At 51.4% G+C, this 25,119-nt stretch overlaps 2 protein-coding genes across 2 annotated transcripts in view; one reads left to right on the forward strand and one right to left on the reverse strand.

Moving 5' to 3' along the window:
* LOC146421112 (uncharacterized) overlaps positions 1-25,119 on the reverse strand; it is a 382,384-nt gene that overhangs the window by 268,556 nt on the left and 88,709 nt on the right. The gene's annotated exons all lie outside the window — the stretch shown is intronic.
* LOC146421116 (uncharacterized) overlaps positions 1-25,119 on the forward strand; it is a 248,287-nt gene that overhangs the window by 219,656 nt on the left and 3,512 nt on the right. The window lies entirely within an intron of this gene.

The raw sequence follows: 25,119 nt of genomic DNA on the forward strand, positions 1-25,119 counted from the left end.
TTGGAATTGTGCAATTGCACTTTCTTCCTCCTCTAGAAGTGCCACGAGTGAGCCAAACCTGGCGAGTGGGCTGTTGTTCCTAAGGCAGTGCAGTCTGGAGTTGGTGAATGAAGAATTTCCCTTCTCCACTTCCAAACCAGAGCAAAAAGCTGTAAGTGGGACTTTCGGTCTTTACGAAACTACTGACAATTTCAGAGGGAATGTACAGCTCATTCACAGAGTGAGAAGGAAGGGCATCTTCTAAAGGAGTTGGGGTTTGACAGAGTTTAGATTCCCGGTCCTGCTCGGAGCGGGCAGGGCGCAATCAATTTCCTAATACTTCAACCACAATTAAAAAAAACAATATTGGAAACAAACTCCAAAATCTTTAATAAAGGCTGCTGAGGTCAGTAAGATAGATCCATGCCATCAGCTCATTTACAAAGTAAATAACTGAGTTCTCTTTTACAAAAGATCAGTTGCCTTTTAATCCAAAGTTACAGAATGTTTTTTACTACACACCTGAGTTTTGTTTTTATCTTTCGTATTTCATGTGGTTTTTTCTTTCCCTTTTTTTTTCTTAAACCAGAAAATATGTCTTAAAAAAGAAATGTCCTTTGCACCTGGTTCTCGTGTGAAGCAGCTCCCTTCCCTCTGGCCCCAGGGCTTGGGGCACTGTCAGCAGCTGCTGCTTCAGCCACTGTTTCTGCTGGCATTGAGAGCAGCAACCAAACTGTGGCTGATCCCGAGGGAGCAGCAGCAGGGCCTGGAGCTGATCCCTGAGTCTGGGGCAGGGCTGGACAAATGACCCCACAGCAGCAGCAGCAGCAGCAGCAGCAGCAGCAAATGGAGCTGACTTTGAGCACAACCCCTGCCACTCTTGCCTCCTGTTTGCAGTGGTGTCACAGCAGCCTGAGGCACCTGGGAGCCCTCAGTGCCAGCAGGGACTTGAGATGGCAGGCCCTGGGCTCCTGGAGGTTGTGCAAGGAATGGAGCTGGGCCCTCCTGTCCATATGGAGCTTGCAGATGGAAAAGGCTGCTGTGCCCAGGCAGCTCCAAGGGCAGAGAAATGAGGCTCTCGAGCACTTGATCTGGGCCAGTTCCACAGTCCTGGGCAGCAGCCAGTGAGCAGAGGGGGAACAGAGAGCACAGCAAGAGGGACAAAAGCAGTCAAGTGCAGAGACTGGAGAGAGGCAGACCTGGCAGAAGGAACAGCTGCTTCCTTGCACTCTTGAAGAAAGCTCTTGGCTGTTTCAGAGCACTGAAAGGCGTGAAGGGCAGAGAGGAGGTGACACCAAGCAATGCTCCTGTTTTCACACCCTCCCCTCTCAGTGTCCCAGAAGGAATTGGATGAACTGTATTCTTCTCTCCGACTCGTCTTGTTCAGCATGAGCAGCTTATAACCAGGAGCTAAAGGGCCTGAAGCCTTCGGCCTCCAGAGCTGACCAAGAGGGAACTTTCTGAGCAAAGTAATGCTGCTAACATGGACCAGGCTGAATGGAGCAGATAGAATCCTTGAATTCTAGAATCCTTTCTGTTGGAAAAGACCTCTGAGCTCATCAAGCCCAGCCGTTCACCCAGCACTGTCAGCCCAGCACTAAACCACATCCCTGAAGTGCCAAGGCCTGAACAAGAGGCCTGACTGAGGCCTGAACAACAGGCCTGAGCCAAAGGTGACCTCTCGATGAACCTTCCAACAAAAGGTTATCTTTGTATCCACTCATTAACAAAATATTCATGATCATTAGCACTGTGATAGATGTATCCACTAATTAGTGAAACATGTATTTACCTTTCTGTATTTAGAAGCTAAACAAGGCCATGAAATCCAACATCTGGCCTGGTTTGGGGGTGTATGGTCAAAGTCAAATCTCTTGGTTCCTCCTTGAGCCCTGGCCAGGCTTTGGGAGAATCCAAGAGGAGAATGAATCCAGATGTTCCTGCACTGGAAGTGCTGTCAGTTTGTTCTGCACTCTCCAAGCTGGGATCTCTCCCAGCGAGGTTGGAAGCCTCACCTGTGGCTGGACACAGCTGCAGGAATTCCCAGTGTCCAGAGTGGCTCTGCAGTCCTTGGCTGTGACAGCTTCCCCAGCTGATGTGTGGGTGATGGTAAAGTCTGAGGCTAACTGGTGATGGATCTTTCTAAATCACTCCAGCCAATCTTTGGTAGGAATGATTGGGTGCATTGCTGAGCTTCTCCTGTTGTGATTCTTTGCTGCCCTGAACTATAGGAAATTGCACTGATTCCTTCAGTTGGTGTCTGTGTCTTTGGTGCTGGCCCTGCCCACTGGCAAAATAAAACTGGCATAGTCTGTCCAGATCAGAACAAAATGTCCCTTTTTAAATGTTAATGTAAGGAATTGGTCCCATCCAAGATTCCTGGTTGGGAAGACCTTCCCTGTAGTTCACTGCTCTGGAGTGGGCTGAGATCAGAGCACCGTGTGAGCAATGGGGAAGTCAGCTAAAAAGCAGCTGATCCACTGGATGTATTAAAATGCATCCAAAATTGCATATGGAAAAAGGAAAAGAACTTGTGGGTTTTGGAAGATGAGGATAAATTTTGTTAACAGTATATTGGAAAAAGCACCAACAGAAGGAACAATTGTTTTTGGAATGCTCCCACATGGAGCAACAGAAGTTTTTAATCTTGAGCTCAGATTGCTTTGTCCAAGTGAAATGATATAACAATATAATAGATATGTATATGTATATATATAATAGAATTATATGTAAAAATATAATTAAAATATGTATATTTATATATGTGTATATATAGATATATACACACAAAACTAAATAATCATATGAAATAATGCTGACAGTATTAATTTGTTACCTTTTGCTGCTCAGGAATGTAACACTAAATACCCTACAGAAAATGTTTGGCCAGGACCTGAGCGTCAGTGGGAAAATTGGCGAGTTTGTGTAAAATGAAAAAAGGAGGATGGGATGAAATTAGCTATTTTTATAGGGTTTTCTGATACTGTGATATGGAATGCTTTGTCTGTTACTGTGAGAAATAAAGTGATTAAGGCTGCTGGGTTTTTCATATACCAATCTATCCAGAAGCTGTAGGATTTGTGGAACGGATGGAGGGTTTGTTAAAAGAGCAGATGAAAAAACAAGGAGATGGGAACTTGTCCTGATGGAGAACTGTGGCTAGCACAGTTTTTCCCATGAGAGGTTTTCTTGTGTTTTGTAAATAAAGATAAAGTTTGGATGTTTTGGAACAGTGTCCCAGAACTTGGACAGTGCAGGCCTGGCCAATCAGGCCTGGGGGAAGGCTTCTGACTGACCAATCTGGGTGACTTTTGAGAACTCTATAAATGTGATGAAATCAAAACAATAAAGGTCATTCCTTCTTGCCACTGAGAACCGATGCATTCATTACTCTGCTAGCTGCTCAACAGCGACAGAGAACGGACCCTTACAGGTCCACCCCTGCAGCCAGAAGCTGCATGGCTGGACCTTAATGCATTAGATTTAATGAGGATAAATCAGAAGCAAATGAGAGTTATCAATACCAAAACAGGAATTCAGATTCCTCCAGAACACTTTGGTTTGATAACTGCTCACTGCAGCTTGGCCTTGCAAAGTGTTCATGTCATGGGAGGAGTAATCAATACAAATAATCAAGAAGAAATTAAATTCATGTTAACAATAGTGAACAAGATTTGATTATGCAACCCCATGACAGGATAGGACAATTACTGATAATACAGTTTTAAAAACAGTTGGGAAAAAAGGACATCCACCTCAAATCTGTACTGCTTCTGGAGATAAAGGGTTTGGATCCAGAAGTCCTAATAATGGAGCCAAGGTGTGGGTCCAGAGGCCAAATGGCCCTCCTGAGCCAGCTGAAGGAACAGCTCTGGGGAAAGGCAACACAGTTTTAATCCTGAAACCTGGTCAGGAACAATGAGAATATGTCCCTGCAGCCAAGTGTTCTATGGGAGAACAAGTAGATGTTACAGGATGTTGTTTCACAGATCCTGCCAGACCAAATCTCCCTGTTTGCCCCAACGTTCCCTTTGGAAAATGCTCTGATCCACAGGGCTCCATGTGAAGGCTGATGTGACCCTGAGTGCCTTCCACAGGAATTCCAGCCAGGAGCCTGGAGCACCTCAAGGACTGGGACCTGGCAGCTCTCCAGCCAAAGGGGAAAGGACCCCACCAAGCCTTGTTACCCACAGACACCGCGGTGAAGCTGAACAGCAAAGGACCTTGGGGCATTATTGTGGAATGAAAAAGGAGCCAGCTCCATGGACAATGGAATTATTGTTCCTGACCTGAATGAGATTGAGGAAAAAGAATGAATAACCTTGTCACTGAAGTATTGCTTATGTCTGTAAGTTGTATCTTGATAGTCAACCAGAATCTTTGTTTGCTAGAATCACCTCTGGAGTTTCACCAAGGGATTAGTCATGAAAATACTTATGAAAATATAAAGGTCAAAGTAGCCAAAGTATTCAGTGTAACTAATTGCTGGGTCTGTTCTCAACTAATGTCGGGAGGAACAGGATTCCCTTGGAGGGCCCACGCTACAGGGTGGCAGAACTCTGTCAATGGACTCTGACTTGTAACAGAGACAATGAAGGGATAATTAAAAAAAACTGTACTGTGGAAAAAAGGAATACATTTATCAATTTTAGAGGATTCACTAGGATTTGCCTTCAGGAGAAACCTACCTTGTTATAGCTAGAGGCCACAATGTGAAAGGATTTCTGTGCTTGAACATCACTCACAATGTCAGTAGAGCTTGGGGTGCTGGAGCTGCTCAGGGTCAGTGTTACACCACTCTCAGCTGCAGTGCCACCCTTTTGGCTACTTTAGCAACCACAGGGAAGAGTTAGGGTCAAGGGAACATTTTCCACCCAAAGAGTGCCTTTGATTTCAGAAAGCCAAAGATTCTGGTTCACCCTGTGTCCCATGGGCACTGCCTTATCCTATGGAGTTTATGTTAATGAGCTAATTTGATTATGAGAAGAAGTAGAAAATTGTAATGTTAAAATACTGAATAGCTCATCCTATGAGCTCCAACAAACACCAGTGGGGCTCTGCAGAACTCCATGGCCTTGGATTATCTGCTTTCTGTCCAGGGAGGAACTTGTGCTATTCTAGGACAGGAATGATGCACTTGTGTCAGTGATGGGTTTGAGTTCAACAGTCAGGAATCACCTTGATAGGAAGAGCAGTAAGAAGAGTGGCAGAAAGAAGAAAATTCTCCCTGTTGGGATTGGCTTCATGGCTGCCAAATTGGAGGCTGCTGTGAAATGCATTTGTGGCAGTGACTGTAATCATTGCAGTGTGTGCACTTCGTGTGTTATGAGTCCATGTTAGAGTTGTTGTGACACTTTGTGCTAAAAAATGGAGCACTGAGACTTGTCTGAAAAGAGACACAGTCTCAGTAAAAAGGGGGATTTGATAAATAACATAGAGAATAGGAACTATTTAGGCATGTTTTAAAAGGAATGCAAAGTATAGATCTGAGTAATGAACTTGAACGGGACTTAATTGAAAACAAGTGGTGATGCCTTTATGCCTAATACCTAAATCTATTCTAAAAGAGTATTATTGAAAGAATTCTGATGAAGGTTGTAGTTCATCTGTCAGTCAAAGGACCCATTGAAGGACTAAGGCCTGAACAGTCCTTTACTGAGGCCTGAGCAATACTGACCTCTTGACGAACCTTCCAGTCAATGGTTATATTTGTATCTGCTCATTAATGAAACATTATTACCAAAATGATCTATGTATCTGTGCATTGGTGAAACATGTATTTACCTTTTTGTATTTAGAAGCCAGACAAAGCCCCATCTGTCTTTCTTGGGGCTGCACTATGAAAGAAATCTCCCTTGGTTCCTCCTTGAGCCCTGGCCAGGCTTTGGGAGAATCCAAGAGGAGAATGAATCCAGATGTTCCTGCACTGGAAGTGCTGTCAGTTTGTTTGTTCTGCACTCTCCAAGCTGGGCTCTCTCCCAGCGAGGTTGGAAGCCTCACCTGTGGGTGGACACAGCTGCAGGAATTCCCAGTGTCCAGAGTGGCTCTGCAGTCCTTGGCTGTGACAGCTTCCCCAGCTGATGTGTGGGGCTGGGTGATGGTAAAGTCTGAGGCTAACTGGTGATGGATCTTTCTAAATCCCTTCAGGCAATCTTTGGTAGTGCTGACTGGGTGCTTTGTCCATCTTATCCTTTTATGATTCTTTGCTAATGAATCTGTGCATTGCTGAGCTTCTCCTTTTTTAATTCTTTGCAGTTTTGTGTTATAATAAATTACACCTCAGTTGGTGTCTCTGTTGTTGGTACTGACACTGCCCACCAGCAAAACAGACACTGAGGGCCCCATAGAACCAAAGGGGCATTGTGACACTGCAGGGCCTTGTGTAACCCAGGGGACCATGGTGACACTGTGGGGCTTAAAGGAGCCAAGGTGCCATTGTGACACTGTGGGGCCCCATGAAGATAAGGAGACCATTGTGACATTGCAAGGCCTCATGAACCAAGGGGCCATTGTGACATCATGGGGCCCTAACCAGCCAAGGGACACTGTGACACTGTGGAGAACCACGGAACCAAGGAGAGCATTGTGACATTTCAGGGCTTCGTGCAACCAAGGGTCCACTGTCATACTGCAGATCCAAGGAGACCTTTCTGGGGTCCTTCAGGGCCCCATAGAAACAAGGGCCATTGTGACACTGCAGGGCCTTCAGGAACCATGGAGACCATTTGGACACTTCAGAGCCTCGTGGAATTGAGGGGACATTGTGACACTCTGGGGGCCCATGGAATAAGGGAGATCATTGTGACACTCTGGGGCTCCATGGAACCATTGTGACACTGCAGGGACTTGTATAACCAAGGGTCCATTGTTTTCCCCTCCCTGGCACTGCCCAGTCCAGCCTCTCCCTACCTCTGCCCCAGCCCAGCAGAGCAGCCCAGTCCTATCTGGCCCTGCAGCAAGAATGGGAAGCAATGGAGGTCAGGGACAGTGACTCTGTGTCTGGAATGCTCAGGAGATCCTCAGCTCTGGCATCTCCTGCAGCCCCAGGACAGCCCCACTGCCCAGGACAGCAGCAGAGAGTTTGCCCCAGGGCTCCTCGGGCAGCTCCTGCTGCCCCAGCTCTTGCCAGGACTCCTGTGCACACACACAAGGGCTCCTGCTCTTCTCCTGGCACATCCCAGCTGCCCACAGAGCCTTTCCCAGGGGATCACGGCTGTGCTGGCCTGAGCAGCCATTGCTGCAGCCCCTGCCCTGCTCCCCACAGCCCCACAGAGCTGGGGGTGCTGCTCTGCAGAGCACGGGGGCTGTGCTGCCCGGGGCCATGGGCTGCCTCTGCTGGGCTCTGCTGCTCCAGCTGGGACACACAGGCAGCTGATGGTGCTCCCTGCACTCAGCCCTCCCACACGAGCTCTGCTGGGGCCATGGAGGCTGCTCAGAGCTGCCTGCCTTGTTCCAGGCCTGCCAGATGGCCTTGGGGCTGCCCTGGATCCTCCTCTGGAAGTTCTCTGAGGCTCAGAGGAGGCACTGCCCACACTCCTTTCCCTGTCCCTGCTGTGTCCCCAGGGGCTGCAGAGCTCTCATGGGTCACAGCAGACATTCAGTCCTTTATCTCTGGGTGACTCTGATGCCTGGAACAGGCTACCTGAAACAGAGGCCAAAACAATTAGGTGTATATAAAGCAGACAAATTTATTCAAGGCCTTCAAGGTACATTTGGGCTAAGTCTCCCTCAGGGACTACACCCAAAATGGACACCAGGTCAGAAGCTCTTCACCTTTTATAAGTTTTTTCTTATTAGCATATTGGTCCCTAATTCTCTAATCACACCTTCAGGCGATGACACTGACCACCCCAGGCCCTGCTCCCCCCTTTCCACTGTTGTTTAGATATTTTCTGGCCCTGGGGTAATGAATATGTCCTTGAATCTCTATCCAGAGAGCTTTGTTTTGGTTAAATGTGTTGGGAACAGAGGTTTTCAGCATGCTGTAAGAGCACAGAACTACACCAAGTTACAGACATTTGAAGAGAAAAAACCCCCAAAATTATTAAGGCATTATTGTGACCCCAGGGATATCCCAGACCATGTCACTTCATGCTCAGGATATGCAGTGGGGGGAAGAAGGAGGAAGGGGGAACATTTGGGAGGATGCCTTTTGTCTTCCCAAGTCACTGTTCTGTGGGATGGAGCCCTGCTCTCCTGGAGGTGCTGAACAGCTGCCCAGCCCTGGGAAGGGCTGAAGGAATTCCTTCTTTTGCTTTGCCCATGTGGTGCCTTTTGCTTTCCCTGTTCAAGTGCCTTGATCTCAACCCACTCCAGTTTTTACCCTCCCATCTCTCCTCCTGATCCCACTGGTGGGGAGTGACCGAGGGGCTGTGAGGTGCTGCCTGGGTTGAACCAAGACACCAATTGTCTGTGCTTTGCTTTGCAATGTTTCAGAGCAAGTGTCTGTTTTATTCACCTCAAGGAGTGTAACAAAAGTTTCCCAACAGCTTCTAAGAGATAGAAATGCCAAACATATTTAAAGGGTTTGTGGATAACTTTAAAAACATGCATGACAATGAGCCTGGAAATCACAGATGTTTATTTACTCAATGCTTAATGGATACTCAATTTACTTAAGCTTTTACTCAATGCTGAAGAGAGCTCCTGTGATTTTCTGTGAAAAAACATTCAGGGATCCCTTAGAGAGCTCTGTTCTTCCTAATTTGCTTCACTGGGTTCTTCTTCTACTTTCACATGTTTATAATATGAAAGTTATAAAATATATGTTGTCTTTTGGAGAGGTAAATCCAACTTGTTTTCCATTCTGACTTTCAAGAAATTTCAGTGTCAGAGTGTGTGAATGACAGTAAATTCACTGTCATTCAAATATCCTGAAGAATTATTTGTTAAATTAATACTGGAGGCTGTCACATGCAGCCTCATTCAGAGTTGTCATTGGTAGATGGCACACATTAAATCCTTATATTGAAAGATTTTAAGATCCCACTATTACATTTTAGAGGAATCTGTTCCAGAGTCATGGCAAAATTCTAACAGATGAAACACATCAAATATTATCCTTTGGATCTCTAAGCAGGATGGAATTGACTTCTCCACGCTGATGTGAAATGTTTCACAGTAGTTTACAGAACCAGAGAATCATGGAACCCCAGAACAGTTTGGGTTGGGGGGGACCTTGAAGCCCATCCAGTGCCACCCCCTGCCATGGGCAGGGACACCTTCCACTATCCCAGGCTGCTCCAAGCCCCAGTGTCCAGCCTGGCCTTGGACACTTGCAGGGATCCAGGGGCAGCCACAGCTTCTCTGGGCACCCTGTGCCAGGGCCTCCCCACCCTCCCAGGGAACAAGTCCTTCCCAAGAGCCCAGCCAAGCCCTCCAAAATGGGAGTATTCACCATCACTTCCTCTTGCAATTTCCCAGTTTCAAATGGAGCCGTGTGAACGTTTCAGCCTTTTTTGAAATTGTATTCCAACAGCTCATCTCTGGAGTTCTTTCCTTTGCCTCCTGAACCATGGGAGTTCTCCTCCGTTTTATTCAGCATTCTAAAGGGGCAAATGATGGAATTCTCAACTCTGGTGGAAGAAAAACCTTTTTCCCAATGAGCCTAGTATTTGCACACCAAAGTTCTTGACCCTAAACTTGGGCTTGCACATGTTCCATGTGCAAGAGCCTCTGTATTTTTCAGTGGGGCCTCTAGCCTGATTTGAGAAAGGAATTCTCTGCTGAGTGTGCAATTATCAGTGTTAATAGACACCAGAAAATGATTTTTTGGATAGAAAAAGGATTTTTTGGAATAGTTTCCACAATCATTTCTACCTTGTAATTATTTACAAACAAATTTCAGCCTGCAGCGATGCCTTCTACAACTTTACAGCTGTGCATGATGTGCAAACACAGTTTTTAAAGCTGTGGCACATGCACTGATTGCTTTTGCAGTCCCTGATGTGTCCCTGCGAGAGGCTGTGTGACAGCTCTGTCACCGCCCTCTTTGCACACTGCTGTCCCAGCCGGTTCCAGCCGGTTTGCAGCTGGTTCTGAGCCCCCCTAGCCCGCCGCTGTCCTGGGGCTGCTGGGGAGTGGCCCGTGGGGACAGCAGCGCCTTGCAGGCTCCTTTGTGACGTGTGGCTGCGTGTGCCCAGAGCCCATTGTGACACCTGGGGACACGGCGTGAGCAGGAGGCTATAAAAGGGCACCGAGAGCCCGGGGGTGCCACTGCCAGGAGAGAGAGCTGCTCTATCAGAAGACAGCATCTCCCGCAGTAGCGAAGTGTCACAGTGTGACGGAGATGGCGACAAGCGAGAAGAGCACCGTGGGCGTCCAGCCCAAGAAGAAGTGGCTGCGATTCCCTGGGAGGCAGAAGGTGAGGGATGCGCTCGGGCTTGGGGCCAGGCTTGCGGGCACGGAGGGAGCTGCTGTGCCAGGGGGCCGTTTGCACCGCAGAGGGCCAGCTGGTCCTCATCCTTCTCCTGCTCCGTGCAGCTGTCCAACTGCGAGTCACGGGCAGCCCCGCAGGAAGCTGAGGAGCACCGTGACTCCTGTGCTGCCTCTGTGGCGCAGGCGGCAGCAGCAGAGAGCCGGGCAGCCCCGCACAGCCCCAGGGGCCGCGGCCAGGCTCTGCTGCGCTCGCTGCGGCGCGGCTCCCGTGCCATCCTGAGCGGGATGGCGGCTGTGATCCGGCGACGCGGCCAGCAGCCGGGGACACGGCGGCCCCCGCATCAGGGCACGGCGACAGGGACGGCAGCAGCAGCCCCCGCACTGGGGCCGGAGAGCCGGGCAGCTGCCCCGCACAGCCCCTGCTGCCCACCCAGCCCGGAGCCCGGCCAGCTGGAAGCTCTGGGTGGGCAGGGGGCAGGGGCAGCAGAGGGGGCTGTGCTGACAGAACCAGAGATCGAAGAGAAGTCCTGTGTCATCCTGCATGAAGACTGTGAGGTGGAGAGCCTCCAAGAGCTGTCTGAAGAGGAACAGGACATATACCCAAGCTGGAGAAGTGGAGAAAAGACACCTCCTTTGAGGCCAAGAGAGGCATGGGCAGAGCACGGGAAGCTTCAGCCGTGCACAGCCACAGGCCAAGGCCCAGCTCTGCCCACCAGAGCCCCTCACAGCGGGGAAAAGACCTCAACTCCAGACTTGATTCAGGAGCTCTGCCCCCCCAGACCCTCGCCCAGCCAGCTGGAAGGTCTCGGACAGTGGGCTGGGTCAGCAGCAGGGACAGTCCTGGAGGAGCTACAGAGCGAGGACAGGGGCTGCTCCAGGGATCTCCAAGGTGAAAGCAGTGTGGAGGAAGGCATCCCAGTGTCCTGTTCACATGACCCAAAACCACTGGAACATTGCTCAGGACGACTCCTAGAGCTTTCTTCCCCAAACGGAGATCAATCAGAGTCCAGTGGGGAAGAGAGCAGTGACCAGGAGTCGTCACAGGAGAACAAGAACAAAATCAGTGTCTACCATATATGGGTCAAGCCCTTCTACCCGGCGCTCATGTTTGACCCCTTTGAGCTGCTGGCAGAAGAGGCAGACGCTGACCTGCCCAGCTCACCTCGTGCCCAGGCATCTCATGGGGACACCCAGCCAGAAGCTGCTGCTCTGGGCAGAGCTCCTGAGGACAAGGAGCACCACGTGCATCCCACTGCCAAGGCACAAGAGGTGGTAAAGACAGCAGCTTCTGCTGCCTCTGTGGCGCAGGCGGCAGCAGCAGAGAGCCGGGCAGCCCCGCACCTGCGGCGCGGCTCCCGTGCCATCCTGAGCGGGATGGCGGCTGTGATCCGGCGACGCGGCCAGCAGCCGGGGACACGGCGGCCCCCGCATCAGGGCACGGGGACAGGGACAGCAGCAGCAGCCCCCGCACTGGGGCCGGAGAGCCGGGCAGCTGCCCCGCACAGCCCCTGCTGCCCCCCCAGCCCGGAGCCCGGCCAGCTGGAAGCTCTGGGTGGGCAGGGGGCAGGGGCAGCAGCGGGGGCTGTGCTGACAGAACCAGGGATTGATGAGAAGTCCTGTGTCGTCCTGGAGGAAGACTGGCAAGGGGAACACGAATGACACCCAAGCTGGAGAAGTGGAGAAGAGAGGCCTCCTGTGAGGCCCCGTGAGGCATGGGCAGAGCACAGGAACCTTCATCCATGACCAGCCACAGGCCAAGGCCCAGCTCTGCCCAGCAGAGCCCCTCACAGCAAGGAAAAGGCCTGAACTCCATACCCAGTTACGCACCAGTGCCCCCAAGCCCCTTGCCCAGCCAGCTGGAAGATCTTGGTGGGCAGGGGGCAGGGGCAGGGGCAGAGCCATGCCTGTCAGAGGCACCAACCACAGAGGGATCCAGCTCTGAGGAGCTCAGGTCTGTGTGCAGTTTGCCAGGGCTGTCCACAGAGTGGGCAGAGATCACACACCTGAGCGGGAGCACTGAGGAGGAGAGAGCCTCAGGGTCCCTCCCAGGTGAGGCATGGCCTGAAGATGAAGAGCTTAGCAGCAGGTCTGAGGAAGAGAGTGGCTCAGGCTCCTTGCCATGTTGGTCATGGGCTGAAGACACAGCTGAGCTGGAGCAGTGAGGCAGAGAGTGGCTCAGGGTCTCTCCCATTAGAGGCCTGGGCCGAAGACAGAGAGCTGAGTGGGAATGCTGACGAGGACAGTGGCTCTGTGTCCCTTCCAATTGACTTGTGGCCGGAATGCAGCCACCCAGCCTGGAGGATAGAGGATGACAGACAGTGCCTCAGGGTCCCTCCTACAGGACATTCCAGATGGCACTTGGGGACAGCAATTCCTAGAGTGGCACAGGTGGTTGAGCATCTGCAAGGCCTGCGCTCAGCTGTGGCTGTGGCTGTCCCCGAGTGGCAGCTGTCCCACTTCAGGAGGGTGCTCAGGGCATTTGGGAGCCTCAGACACCTCATTCCAGTGCTCCAGTCAGAGGAGCCATCCCACCACGGCTCTGTGGGAATGCCAATGGTGTAACACCCACAGAGGCATGAGCACTGGAATGAGCTCTGGAACGCTCTGTCCTTGCTCTCCTTTGCTCCATGTGTGTTTGTGCACAGCCCCTGAGCCAGGCCCTGCAGGAAGTGGATGTGTTGGCTGGAGGATCTGCAGTGCCTTTGCATTGTCCCAGGCATCCCTCACAGCTCTTGGCATGCGACTGGCAGGCTTGGGATGGAGAAGTTCCCTTCCCCAAAAACTCTGGTTCAAAGGCACCTTCACCACTCTGTCAAGGCCCCAAACAAAGAACCTGCTTCTCCTTCTTTGTGACATGGAGGTGACCAGGAAACAAGACGTGCCAAAGCAAGTGCCAAAGCAAGTCAGGGTTCTGGTCTGAGTAACCAAACCCTGACATTGGCTGTGACATTTCCAATGACCTGGACAAGACCATTGAAGGCACCCTCAGTCATTCTGCAGATGCCACCAAGTTGGGTGGCAATGTCCATCTGCTGCAGGGCCAGGAGGCTCAAGACTGAGGTGCCATTGGAGATGCTACCTCAAGAATTTGAGGAGCAAAACTAGAATTTAATAGAGTAAAATCCTGGAGGTTAAAGTAAGAGTAGATGTTAGTAAAGCTTTCTTGTAGAATTTAGCATAATGGGATAAAGGCTATCTTATGCCTTCTATTCCTGTTTCATTAATAAATTAAGGTATTTAAAAATAACTAAATTAATTAATTAAAACCAAACCCTATTATCTTAGCTAACTAAATTGTTAAATTAATTAAACAAGGTAAAGAGTTCTGAAGGTTTAAACGAGACATTAGTTGGTAAATTCTAGGGAGCTCTTTTTTTTCTAATAGATAATATTATTTAGCATTTGGCCTGGAATATGTTCCTCTGGAATATGTTCCTCAGGCAGCTGAGCTGTAGCTCTTGCTCAGTTAGAACAGGTTCCATAAGATGCTTTCATTGAAATAAAATGATGGAACTGACAAATCAGAAGCTCTTGTTGTTTTCATTGTGCTGTAGTCATTGATTTGGGGGAAACTGCTGAAGGCCGAAGCCTTTTGGTCTCTGGGGCGTTGCAGTGTGTGCTGTGTGGGGCAGAGGAGAAAGGCGCTGCCTGGGGCGGGAGGGATGCAGGGACACCAAGTGCTTGTGACTTGTGCCACAAGGCCTTAGTCTGATGCAAAAGCTCCTTTTCTTGTGTCCACTTCTCCTCCTAGAGAGCTGCCCTGGTGCAGAGATCATTCTGTAGGATCTCTGCAGGGAGGAGAGCTCTCAGCCATGCCAAGGGGATTTTCCAGAACTCTCTGTTCTGCAGGCCAGCAGCTGCCAGGGTGTTTTGTGGAACTCGTTGTGAGGCACACAGGGATTTTCCTGCTGGACATTGGATCCCACTGGCTGTGTCAGGTGCCTGCAGAGGTGCTGCAGCACTCAAATGCATTTGCAAATGCAGCTCTTGCAGCCTGGCTGAAAATCTCCTGAGACAAGGAGCCTGAGAGGACACGTGCTTGGCCACACGCATTGTGCAGCTGAAAGCTCCAGGATGCCACAATGTGCCATGCTGGACACTGCCTGGCATTGGGGTTGATAGCAAAGCAGATGCTTGCTTTGTCTTTGCAGTCTCTGGCTGCTGCTCCTGTAAGAATTTACTCCGTGGGGTTTAGTTATGGGGGTAAAAATAGGGACAAGAGATCTCTAAAGATGAGTTTTAGAACATGAAGGTTTATTGCGAAATAGAGTGGGGGTGAGAGGCCTGTGAGCCGCAAGACGCGACTCCAAGCAGGCCAGCAGAAAGGGGAGAGAGAGAGAGAGAGCAGAAAGAAGAGAGCTAAAAGAGAGCGATTTGCCGTTTACAATACAATAAATTGTCTTCTCTGTTGAATATTCAACTCTTCTTTAACCAATCTAAGACAAACTACAAGTCCTACAGCATTTACATACAGCCTATAAGAATCGTGCCATTACCATACGGGGTCATGTTTCTGACCCTTGGACTTGCCTGGGCAGAGGGCATTGTTCTATCAAGAGGGGGGATTACCTGCCCTGGTCATGTCATTGTTCTCTTAGTTACTCTACAACTCGAATTTTGTTTTCATTTCAATCTTGCTCATATTTTCCATATTCTCATCATCTTTTGCAAGGCTATCATATCTGTAAGGCCTTCCTATTTCATCTTCCCCAACATGCTCCCTCCCAAGTGAGCAATTCCCAGGAGACAGATGTGTGCAGAGCTGCCTGTGCTTCCTGAGCAGGCCTGGCAGGAGCTGCAGCACATGGGGTGGCAACCCAGCCTGGCGAGGCTGTGAATCTCTTGGTGCTCCCACAGAGGGGACTGCTGTGGGCTGAAAGGCTCCGTGTTTGCCAGGGGGTTCCAAAGGAAAAGGGAAGATCCTCCCGAGCTCAGGCCAAGGGCAGCTGCAGCCCACTGAGGTGGGTGCTGAGCACCTCACAGCTGCCATCCTTCATTCCTGTGCATTTCCCTGCCTGGTCCATATGCCCAGTTTCCTGTGGCCAACAGGAGCTCCTGTATTTATAATCTGAATGTCTTCCATGTCACCAGAGGTTTTGCAGATGAAGCAGAGCATCCTGTTCAGTCTCACCACTGCTCCTCCTTTTGAACTCCCTGCCTTGCCTGGAGCTCTTGCCTGAGGCATCCTTCCAATCAGCTGTGACAAACTGCAGTGAAGCCAAGCACCAGCCAGGCTGCCTTTATTACTCTGGGCTTCAATTCCTCTGCTGATTTGGTGTCGTGGCAGTGTCCTGACTCTGCTGGCCCTGGCTGGCAGCAACCTCTCTGCTTGGTTTCTCTGGAGCACTTGGTGTGGAAGGTGTAAGTCATGTAAGGCAGGTGGCCAGTACAGATTCCTGAACACAGGGGTGGAACAGAGAAGCAAATGAAGTGCCACAGAAGTGGCTCAAGCAGTTTAGACTGATGTCAATTATTCCTTTTTACATCATATCTCTGTAGCTTACAGGGACAAACACAAAACCGGGGCTGAAATATCAAGAGTGAATTTATTTTCATCATTTCACCAAGCAGGGGATCCCTGAAGCAGCACCCAGGCAGAGGCAGATGGGGGGCGACATGAGAACATTCCCAAACATGCTGCTCTCCCCTGTTTATCAGGGTTCTTCATGGCCATCTTTTGCCACTGTATGGTTGGATTTTTCCCACAGCAGGGCAGCAGTCTCCTTTCCTCTAGGTCTCTCTGCAGGTGACAAAAACAGTTTGTTGACTCTTTGAAATAAAGTTTAATGATTTTGCATGAAGAAAGAGTCACTGAAAAAATCAGGATATCTGTTAAATACCTTTTTTTTTTCTTTTGTGGTCGCCCAGTGTATACAAGGGAACTCCACAAAACCAGACCAGTGGCACCATACACACCTTTAGTTCAATAGACATTTCAGCTGGAGCACTGAAATGAGTTCTGGAATGCCCTCTCCTTCCTCTTCTGACTTGATGAGGAAAAAATTCCTCATCTGACTTGATGAGGAAAAAGTTCCCTCAGGAAGCAGACACGAGCTGCCCCAGTGCTGTGGATGCTGTCAGCACCAGCCTGGGCTGAGGGAAGGTGGATGATGCTTTTGCCATGCATCTCCTCTCCTGCAGGAATTTTCATTTTTCCCCAGTCACACACCTTGATGAGGTTTCTCACCAGTTCTACATATTTGGGAGATCACCATGTTCCCAAAGAGCAGATAGTGGGTGTGTTTGGGAGGGAGCTGGGGGCTACCGGGGGATCCAGTGTTGCCATGGGGATCCAGGCACAGCCCAGACAATCCAGGGGCTTCCCAGCAAATCCCGGCACTGCCTGGACTATTCTGGCACTACCCAGACAATCCAGGGGCTTCCCAACAAATCCCGGCAGTTCCCGGACGATCCAGAGCTGCCCAGACGATCCAGCACTGCCCAGACGATCCAGAGCTGCCCAGACGATCCAGTCCTGCCTAAATTATCCAGCCCTGCCCAGACGATCCAGCCCTGCCCAGACAATCCAGCCCTGCCCGGACCATCCCGGCGCTGCCCTCACCACGCCATCCCGCCCCCGCAGCCCTCAGGGCAGGAGGATGAACGGAGGAGCCTGAGGAGAGGGCAGATGGCATGGCCTGAGGCCTTGCTTTCATTTGTCTTTGTTTCCTAACGCCCACACCTGTTTGCAGTGGGAATAAAGGACTTTTCCTCAGTGCACTCTGTCTGCCGGGATGTGCAGCAGCGACGGGGCTGGGCTGGCAGCAGGTGGGCACAGCCCGAGCTCCTGGCATTTCGGGCTCCCTGTGGCAGCAAGACACTGCACTAGAACTTATAAATCCATTGAATGAACACCTCAGTAACTAAGCACCACTGCTGTGGGGTGAAGACAAGGCAGGGAATTGATCCCAGGGTGGCTGTGACCCTCCCCAGTTTGCATTCTGATGCAAGCCCAGAGAGCCCAGCCTGTGCAAAGCACTTTGGAACAGAAACAAGCACCTTCTGCCAGCGTCCTGCAGGAAGGCAATGGCAATGGCAACAGGAATCTGCCTGAAGCTAAAACTCCCTGAAATGCATGTGTTGTGGACTTTGAGTCCCCATGGGCAGCTGGTGATTTCCACCTAGGCTAACTCAGGCTTAGGCAGAGAGGCGAAGGCACTGGAACTGGAGAACTGTCCTTTCTTAACACAATGCCTTCCTTTCACAGGCCTTGCCTTGGGAAGCCTGTGCTCAGGGGTGCCTTGGAACAGGACTTTTCCTCTTTGGAACCCCTGGAAATCACCAGCAACGCCATGGGCTGCATGGCCAATAAAGAGAAGAAGGATCTCTCCCCAAGTGTGCCCTAAAAGGGTCTGCAGAAGAATTCTTAGGAAAAGCTGCTGAATACTCCTGGAGCTTTCTAAATATTTCCAAATCAAATTCACCCTGCAGTCAATGAGAGCAGAGATGTGCCCTGTGAGTATTAAACCCTGAAGAAAAGTGTTACTCTGTAACCTGTTTAATGTTCAGAGAAGCAAATCCTGTTGTTCTCTCTTAACTGTGTGTTTCCTTCTAAAATACAAACTTGCTATGCTCATTTTGCTCATTTTGCTTTCAAGTACTGATGTTACTGCGTCTATTAAGATCAAGTAGGTGCACTAAGAATAAAATATCAGAATAAAGGAGCTGAAGCCTTAGGCCTCAAGAGCTGACCAAGAGGGAACTTTCTAAGCAAACTAATGCTGCTAACATGGACCAAGCTAAATCCAGCAGATAGAATCCTGGAATTCTAGAATCTTTTCTGTTGGAAAAGACCTCTGAGCTCATCAAGCCCAACCGTTCACCCAACACTGTCAGCCCAGCACTAAACCACATCCCTGAAGTGCCAAGGCCTGAACAAGAGGCCTGACTGAGGCCTGAACAGGCCCTAAGCCAAAGGTGACCTCTTGATGAACCTTCCAACCTAAGGTTATCTTTGTATCCACTCATTACTGAAATATGCATGATCATTAGCATTGTGATAGATGTATCCACTAATTAGTGAATCATGTATTGACTTTGCTGTATTTAGAAGTTAAACAAGGCCATGAAATCCAACATCTGGCCTGGTTTGGGGGTGTAGGATCAAAGTCAACTCCCTTGGTTCCTCCTTGAGCCCTGGACAGGCTTTGGGAGAATCCAAGGGGAGAATGAATCCAGATGTTCCTGCACTGGAAGTGCTGTCAGTTTGTTTGTTCAGCACTCTCCAAGCTGGGCTCTCTCCCAGCGAGGTTGGAAGTCTCACCTGTGGCTGGACACAGCTGCAGGAATTCCCAGTGTCCAGAGTGGCTCTGCAGTCCTTGGCTGTGACAGCTTCCCCAGCTGATGTGTGGGGCTGGGTGATGGTAAAGTCTGAGGGTAACTGGTGATGGATCTTTCTAAATCCCTTCAGGCAATCTTTGGTAGTGATGATTGTGTGCATTGCTGAGCTTCTCCTGTTGTGATAATTTGCAAATGATTTTGTACATTGTTGAACTTATATTTTGTAATTCTTTGTACTTTTGCATTATATAAATTACACTGTTCCTTCAGTTGCTGTCTGTGTCTTTGGTGCTGACCCTGACCACTGGCAAAACAGGATCCCCTCCTGCCCAAGTGATCCCTGAGAAGACAAAAACCATCACTCCAAATGTCCCCCCTTCCTCCTTGTTCCTCCACTTTACACATTGAGTGTGATGTCCTATGGTGTGGGATATCCCTGGGGTCACTTGGGGTCACCTGTCCCCCTGTGTCCCCTCCCAACCTCCCCCACACCCCCAGCCCCTCCCCAGCATGGCTGGACAAGGAGCAGGAAAGGCCTTGGCTCTGTGCAAGCTCAGCGAGAACAAAACCATCTGTGTGTGATCAACCCTGTGCTCAGCACAGCCCCAAAGCACAGCCCCAGGAAAGCCCTGGGAAGGAAATTCCCTCTGCCCCACCCAAAGCAGCACCCCATGGCCATCCAGCATCACCACAGCTCCACAGGCTCCTTTCTGACCGTGACAATCCCCATCCCAGCAGGGCAAAGGTTGTTGGCCATGGACCCAACCTCAGCAAAGTGTCTCCTGCAGGTTGTCCTGGCATTGGACAGTAGGAAGGGGGCTCTGTGCTGGTTGCCATGGCAACCTCTGTACCAATGATGCCCTATGGTGGTTGCCATGGCACCCGAGTCCAGCAGTGTCTCAGTGCAAGTGTCCCTGGCATCAGTCCCTCCAAGGGGTTTCCATGGCAACTGCCATGACAAGTGACCCAGGTGTGGTGTCCCAGCGATGGTTGCCATGGAAACAGTCCCCAGCACTGACCCTTTCTGTCAGGCTGACCTGGCCTTTGGCCCTGGCACTGGGCTGTGCTGCTGGTTCCGCGGCGCCTGCCCAGCCAGCGCGGCACAGGGCAGGTGGCCATGGCACAAACCCCAGCCATGGATCCCCTGTGGCTCTGGGCAGTGACACCAGCCCTGAGCAATGGGCTGCTGCCGTGGGCTCAGTGAAGTGGCCATGGCAACAACCCCTTGCAATGGCCCAGGGCAGGTTGGCATGAGAATCCAGCATCACAGCTGGCCCAGGGCAGGGCTGCAGTGCCCTTCCCAGCAGCCTGTCTGCACACAAGCACTTCCAGGGCTCTCTGCATGTCCCTTCCCCTCACTCTTGGCTCACTCACACACCTCTCAACAAGCCCCTGGGTGCTTTGAGCTGCAAGGAGTTCAAAGCTTGTCTGCCCTTCAGCACTTGGTCTAATTCTGCCTTCAGCCAACTCTGGATTTGTGTTTATTGCAGAACTTCTTGCGTGTCTAAAACATTCCTTGCAGGGTTCTGCCTTGGGGAAGGGGAACCTCTTTGGTGGCAGCTTGGGTTTGGCACACAATTGAGAAGGGTGTCTGTTTTCAGTGGGAAAACTTAGGAGCTTGAGATTGCTTCAAGAAATAAAAGAAGAAAACCCCTCTTTGCCTGAGTGCAGCCAGTTGTGCAAGCAAAGCAGGTCCCAGGTGAGTGAGGAGAGACAGGATTAGGTTGGGCATTGAGGACCAGGGTTGTCCCCACTCAGATGTCAAGGCACAGCTTCTCTGACCAGGCCAGACCTCCTTAGGGGAGACCCTGGATCAATGTCAGCCACAGAATTCTGCAATCACCTCTTCTCTAAAGGAAAAAACAAACCCTTTTAACTAGAAATACCCATTTATTAGAAGGTCTTTGAAATATTTCTCCATAACTATAAGAAAAAACTTCCTACTGAGCAGCATTAGACCAGAGGGAAATCAAGGCAGAGCCATGGTTTGTTAGGAGTCTGGATCAGCCCAAGGCTTTGTGTGCCAAGGCAGAGCCAGGCAGGACGCAGAGCTGTCAGGGAAGGAAGGGCCAGCGAGGTGGGGCAGCTGGGGGATGACAACAGCCTGCAGGGACAGAGGCACAGGGCATGGACAGCATGGGACAGCCTGGGCTGGAGAGGGCAGAGGGATGTGCAGAAGCTGCAAGGCCCTGACAGAGCCAACTTGTGCAGCACTTTGGCCATGGCTGCTGTCCCTGGCCCTGAGGCCAGCAGGACATAAGTGACCCTTGCAGCCCTGGGGCCTCATGGCCTCCTTGTCCCTGCCCAGCAGCCTGGCAGGGGCTGCCCCATGGTCCTGCCCTTGGCATTGCACATCCCGACAACCCAGTGCCCTGGGAAGAGCCCTGAGCAATGAGGGAGGGACAGGATCTGCCTTGCCAGGGGCTGGGGCTCAGGGCTTGGCCCTTTGGATTCCTGAAACACATCCAGGTTTGCTCAGCATCAGAGACATCTTTGTCTTCCTTGTCCCCACCTGCCATCACTGCCTGCAGAGTTCTGCTCTCACTGCAACCTGGGGACACTTTCTCAGTTGTGTCCCTCAGTGGAACCCATTTCAATTATAAGGGACTTCAGTATTTCAACATCACTTTGTTTTGTTGAGAAGTTTTTTGCACACACCCTGAGCGACTGAGTCTGATGCAAACAGCACCAAAGCCCCTCAAGGGTCATTCAAGTTCCTGTGCTGTTGCTGTGCTGCTGAGCTGGGCTGGGCTCCTGGCACAGAGGAGCTCCTGGCAAGCGGCAGCGCTGCAGAGAGACAGCTCTGCCCAGGAGCAGCTCCTGTGCACAGCCCAGCAGGGCTGGGGCACTGCCAGGCCATCTCAGGGACACGAGCAGGGCACACCCAGAGCTCACAGGTGCTCAGCATTGGCAGGGGCTGTGCCATGGCCCAGAGGGGGCTGTGTCATAGCCATGGGCACCTCTGGAGCTGTGTCAGAGAGCCACAGAGCAGCTGGGATGTCAGAAAGGAGCTGTGTGACATCACAGAGTGGGTTGTGTGAGGTCATGGAGCAGCTATGGCATCATAGAGGGGACTGTGTGACATCACAGAGAAGGCTGTGAAATCACAGTGTGGCTGTATGACATCCCAGGTTGGCTGTGAGGTCACAGATTGCTGTGACATCACAGAATGGGTTGAGACATCATACAGCTGGCTGTGATATAACAGACTGGGCAGGATGTAATGTCACATGATGGTGAAGCGACATCATAGAGCAGGCTGTGACAGAGTGGGCTGTGACATCACAAAGAAGGCTGTGCGATTGCAGAGCAGACTCTGCCATCATAGAGGATGGCTCTGTCTTACATCAGAGAGCAGGAAGTGACATCACAATTTGGCTTTGTGACATCATGGAGCAGGCTGTGTGATGTCACAGAGAAGGCTGTGAAATCACAGACTGCATTGTGACATCACAGGGTTGCTGGGTGACATCCCAGATAGGTTGTGGCATCACAGAGCAGGTTGAGACATCACAGAATGGTGGTGTGATGCGTGATGGAAGATTGTTTGACATCAGACCATCAACTTTGACATCCCAGAGTGGGCTGTGAAATCACAGATTGGCTCTGTGACATCCCAGGGGGCTGTGTGAGGTCACTGGGGAGGTCACTCTGCCCCAGCCCCCCCCAGCAGTTACCCCTGAGAAGTCCAACCCTGCTCGTGCACAGCAGGGTCCCTCCCTGCCCCCCAGTGCCACAGCCTCCCCCAGAGGATGTTCCATGAGATCAACCCCCAGAGCCTGACACAGGGACAGAGGGGTCACAGGGCCCTGGGGGGTGGGACAGGGGGACAGGGACCCCCCGGCAGTGTCCCCGTGTCCCCCAGGGCGAGAGCCTGGCCCAGGGCTCCTTCACCCTCTTATGAACAAGGGCTTGAGAGCACTTAAAAAATCCCCAGCAAGGGATCAGCAAAAACCAGATCTAATATTAACTGACAGCCCAAAGAAGTTCCTTGTCAAGAGTCACTCTGCCCCTGACAGCACAGTTCAGGCACACCAGGGGAAAAAAGCAACAACAAAAGCAAGGAAATCCAGGCAATCGAGCCAGAAATGAATTGAGAACTGTCCTTGTCAGCATGTGCATGTGTGTGTGTGTGTGTGTGTGTGTGTGTGTGTGTTTAGGTGTGTTAAGGTGCATCTGACAAAAAGACAGTGAGGGAAAAGATAAAAGGAATATGGCCTAAAAGCTTAACAGCCCTCAAACTTGACAGCACTTAACTTATACCTTAACTTCTACCTTAACCTTAACTTCTATCTTAAAAATAACAACTTAGCAAAAGAACAGCACCTTACTCTATTTAACCTAATTTACAACCAATGACCTAGCAATTTAACACAGGAATAGTATTTCACTAAGCATATACCTTATATTAAACTTGGAATTACAGTAATGCATTTCACAAAGCACTGTCACAGCAAACTCTAACACATTCAACTTCAAGTTACCCAGATTTTGAGAAGAGAATGTCAGGAGAAGAGAGAGGGGAAGAGAGAGGGAGGGAGGGAGAGATCCACAGTCCCAGCCTTGGATCCAGCTCCATCTCAGCTGCTGTGAGCTCTGGAGCTGTGGGACATGTCAGTGTCATACCTGTGTCACAGCCTTTACCTGCTCTGCTCCCTCTCACAGGTGGGGTTTTTGGGGTGCCAGAGGCTTGGCAGCCACTTTGGGGCTGGACCAGAGGCTGCAGTGGCTGGGGTGGGGCAGTGACCAAATACCCCCCAAACCCAAGCAAATCACAGTATGAGGAGGAGAATTCAAACAAACCCTAAAAAACCACCTTGCACACCCCTCCCTCCTTCCCAGACTCCCAGCCTCCACCTGCAGTTCCTCTTCTGTTCCATCTGTAATTGGAAATTTGTCACCAGCCACAAAATTTGCTTTTACCTCATCCCAGGATCTCTTTCCAGAGAGGAAGAACTTTCTCCAGCAGAGATTTAGAGTGGAGCAGCCTTTGAGGCTCAGGGTGTTTCCCCTGCAGCTCCTTGTAGGTCTCCTCTTCCCGTGCTGGGTCTCCTGAACCACAGAACTCTGTCAGCTGCAGCTTTGCAAACATCAGGTCAAGGTCTGGATGTTCCTGAACAATTTGCTCGAGGTCCTTGGGGGCTGCATCCAATGCATTCTTCTTGTCTTCCCCCTTTGCATGGAGCCAGTGGATCTGCTGGCCCCTGGCCAGGGCCTGGCAGAGCAGGTGGAACCTGGGTCCTGCTGCAGGAGCTGGGGAGCTCCAGGACTCGCTCTGGCCGCTGGGGCAGCCACAACACAAGCCGTTGCCAGCCAGGAGCCGAGGGCTCCGTGTGGCTCTGCAGGACCTTGTCCCTGGGGCTCGTCTGAATCAGCGCGGGCAGCTGGGCTGCACTTGGCTTCGTTTGTGTCCCTGCTTCCCCTGGGACAGCAGCTGCCCAGCGCCGAGGGGACAGCAATGGCACCGGGGCAGTTTGGGGTAAGGTTCAGTGTCTGTGCCTGGCAGAAATCCCAAATCCTTCCCGAAGGAGCAGAGAGTGCTGACAGAGCACAGGATGCTCTGCTGAGCACGGGATGGACCCAGGGTGGACAGCTCCGGACTGGTGCTGCCAGTGCCGCGCGGGGCGGGGCCGCTTTGGGGACCCCCCAGGGCAGAGCGCTTTGGGCTGCTTTGGGGCTCTGGGCACCTGCAAAACCGGCGCTGGGCACGGCAAGAGCGTGTGGGGGCAGCTGGGGCCCTACTGGTGGCACTGGTGGCGCTGGGAGTCCCCCCGGCTGTGGGCACGGAGCTCTGAGGTAAGAGGGAAGGGAGGGAGAGAGGTGGTGGGAAAAATGAGAAGAGGGGAGGAAATGTGGGTTTGAATATCCCAAACCATCGCACTGTCCCGGCTCCATTCCCGACCTTCCCACGGGCTTGAAGGACTTCCGGGAATGGGGAAAGAGGAGGAGGGGGGAGGGAAGAGAAGGAGGGAGGAAGGAGGAGCGTGGGAAGAGATGGTAGTAGGAGGAGCGGGAAAAGGGATTGGGGAAAGGAGGAGAAGGAGGTGGGATTAGGGCGGAGAAGGAGGAGGAGAGACAGAGGGGGAGGAGTGGGAGGAAGAGGAGGGAAAAAGGACAAAGGAGGATTTGGAAGGAGCCACGCGGTCTGGGATTCCCTGAATTCACAGCCCCCCTGGACCATCGCCGCCCCCATCCCGCAGGTGAGCGGGGAGGGGGAGCTCGCCCCAAATATCCGGATGAATCCCTGGGTTTGGGGTTTTTTGTGGGGATGTTTGTATTTTTCGGGACTCCAAAGCCGAGCTGCAAATGCCCCTCGGGGGCACATCGGGGGTTCCCCGGGAGGTGTTTTTGGGGGTCCCGGTGGCGGTGCCGGCAGAGCCCCGATGGGGGGCAGGGGGATGCGGGTCTCCCCGCGGTGGGGGTTGGGCTCTGCCCGGGCCCTCCAAGCTCTGCCCGGGGCCACGTGGTGACCGCGCCGGAGCG

Source organism: Lichenostomus cassidix, unplaced genomic scaffold, assembly GCF_008360975.1.
Source record: "Lichenostomus cassidix isolate B80296 unplaced genomic scaffold, HeHo_3.0 HiC_scaffold_43, whole genome shotgun sequence".
In the NCBI taxonomy this organism is placed as follows: domain Eukaryota; kingdom Metazoa; phylum Chordata; class Aves; order Passeriformes; family Meliphagidae; genus Lichenostomus; species Lichenostomus cassidix.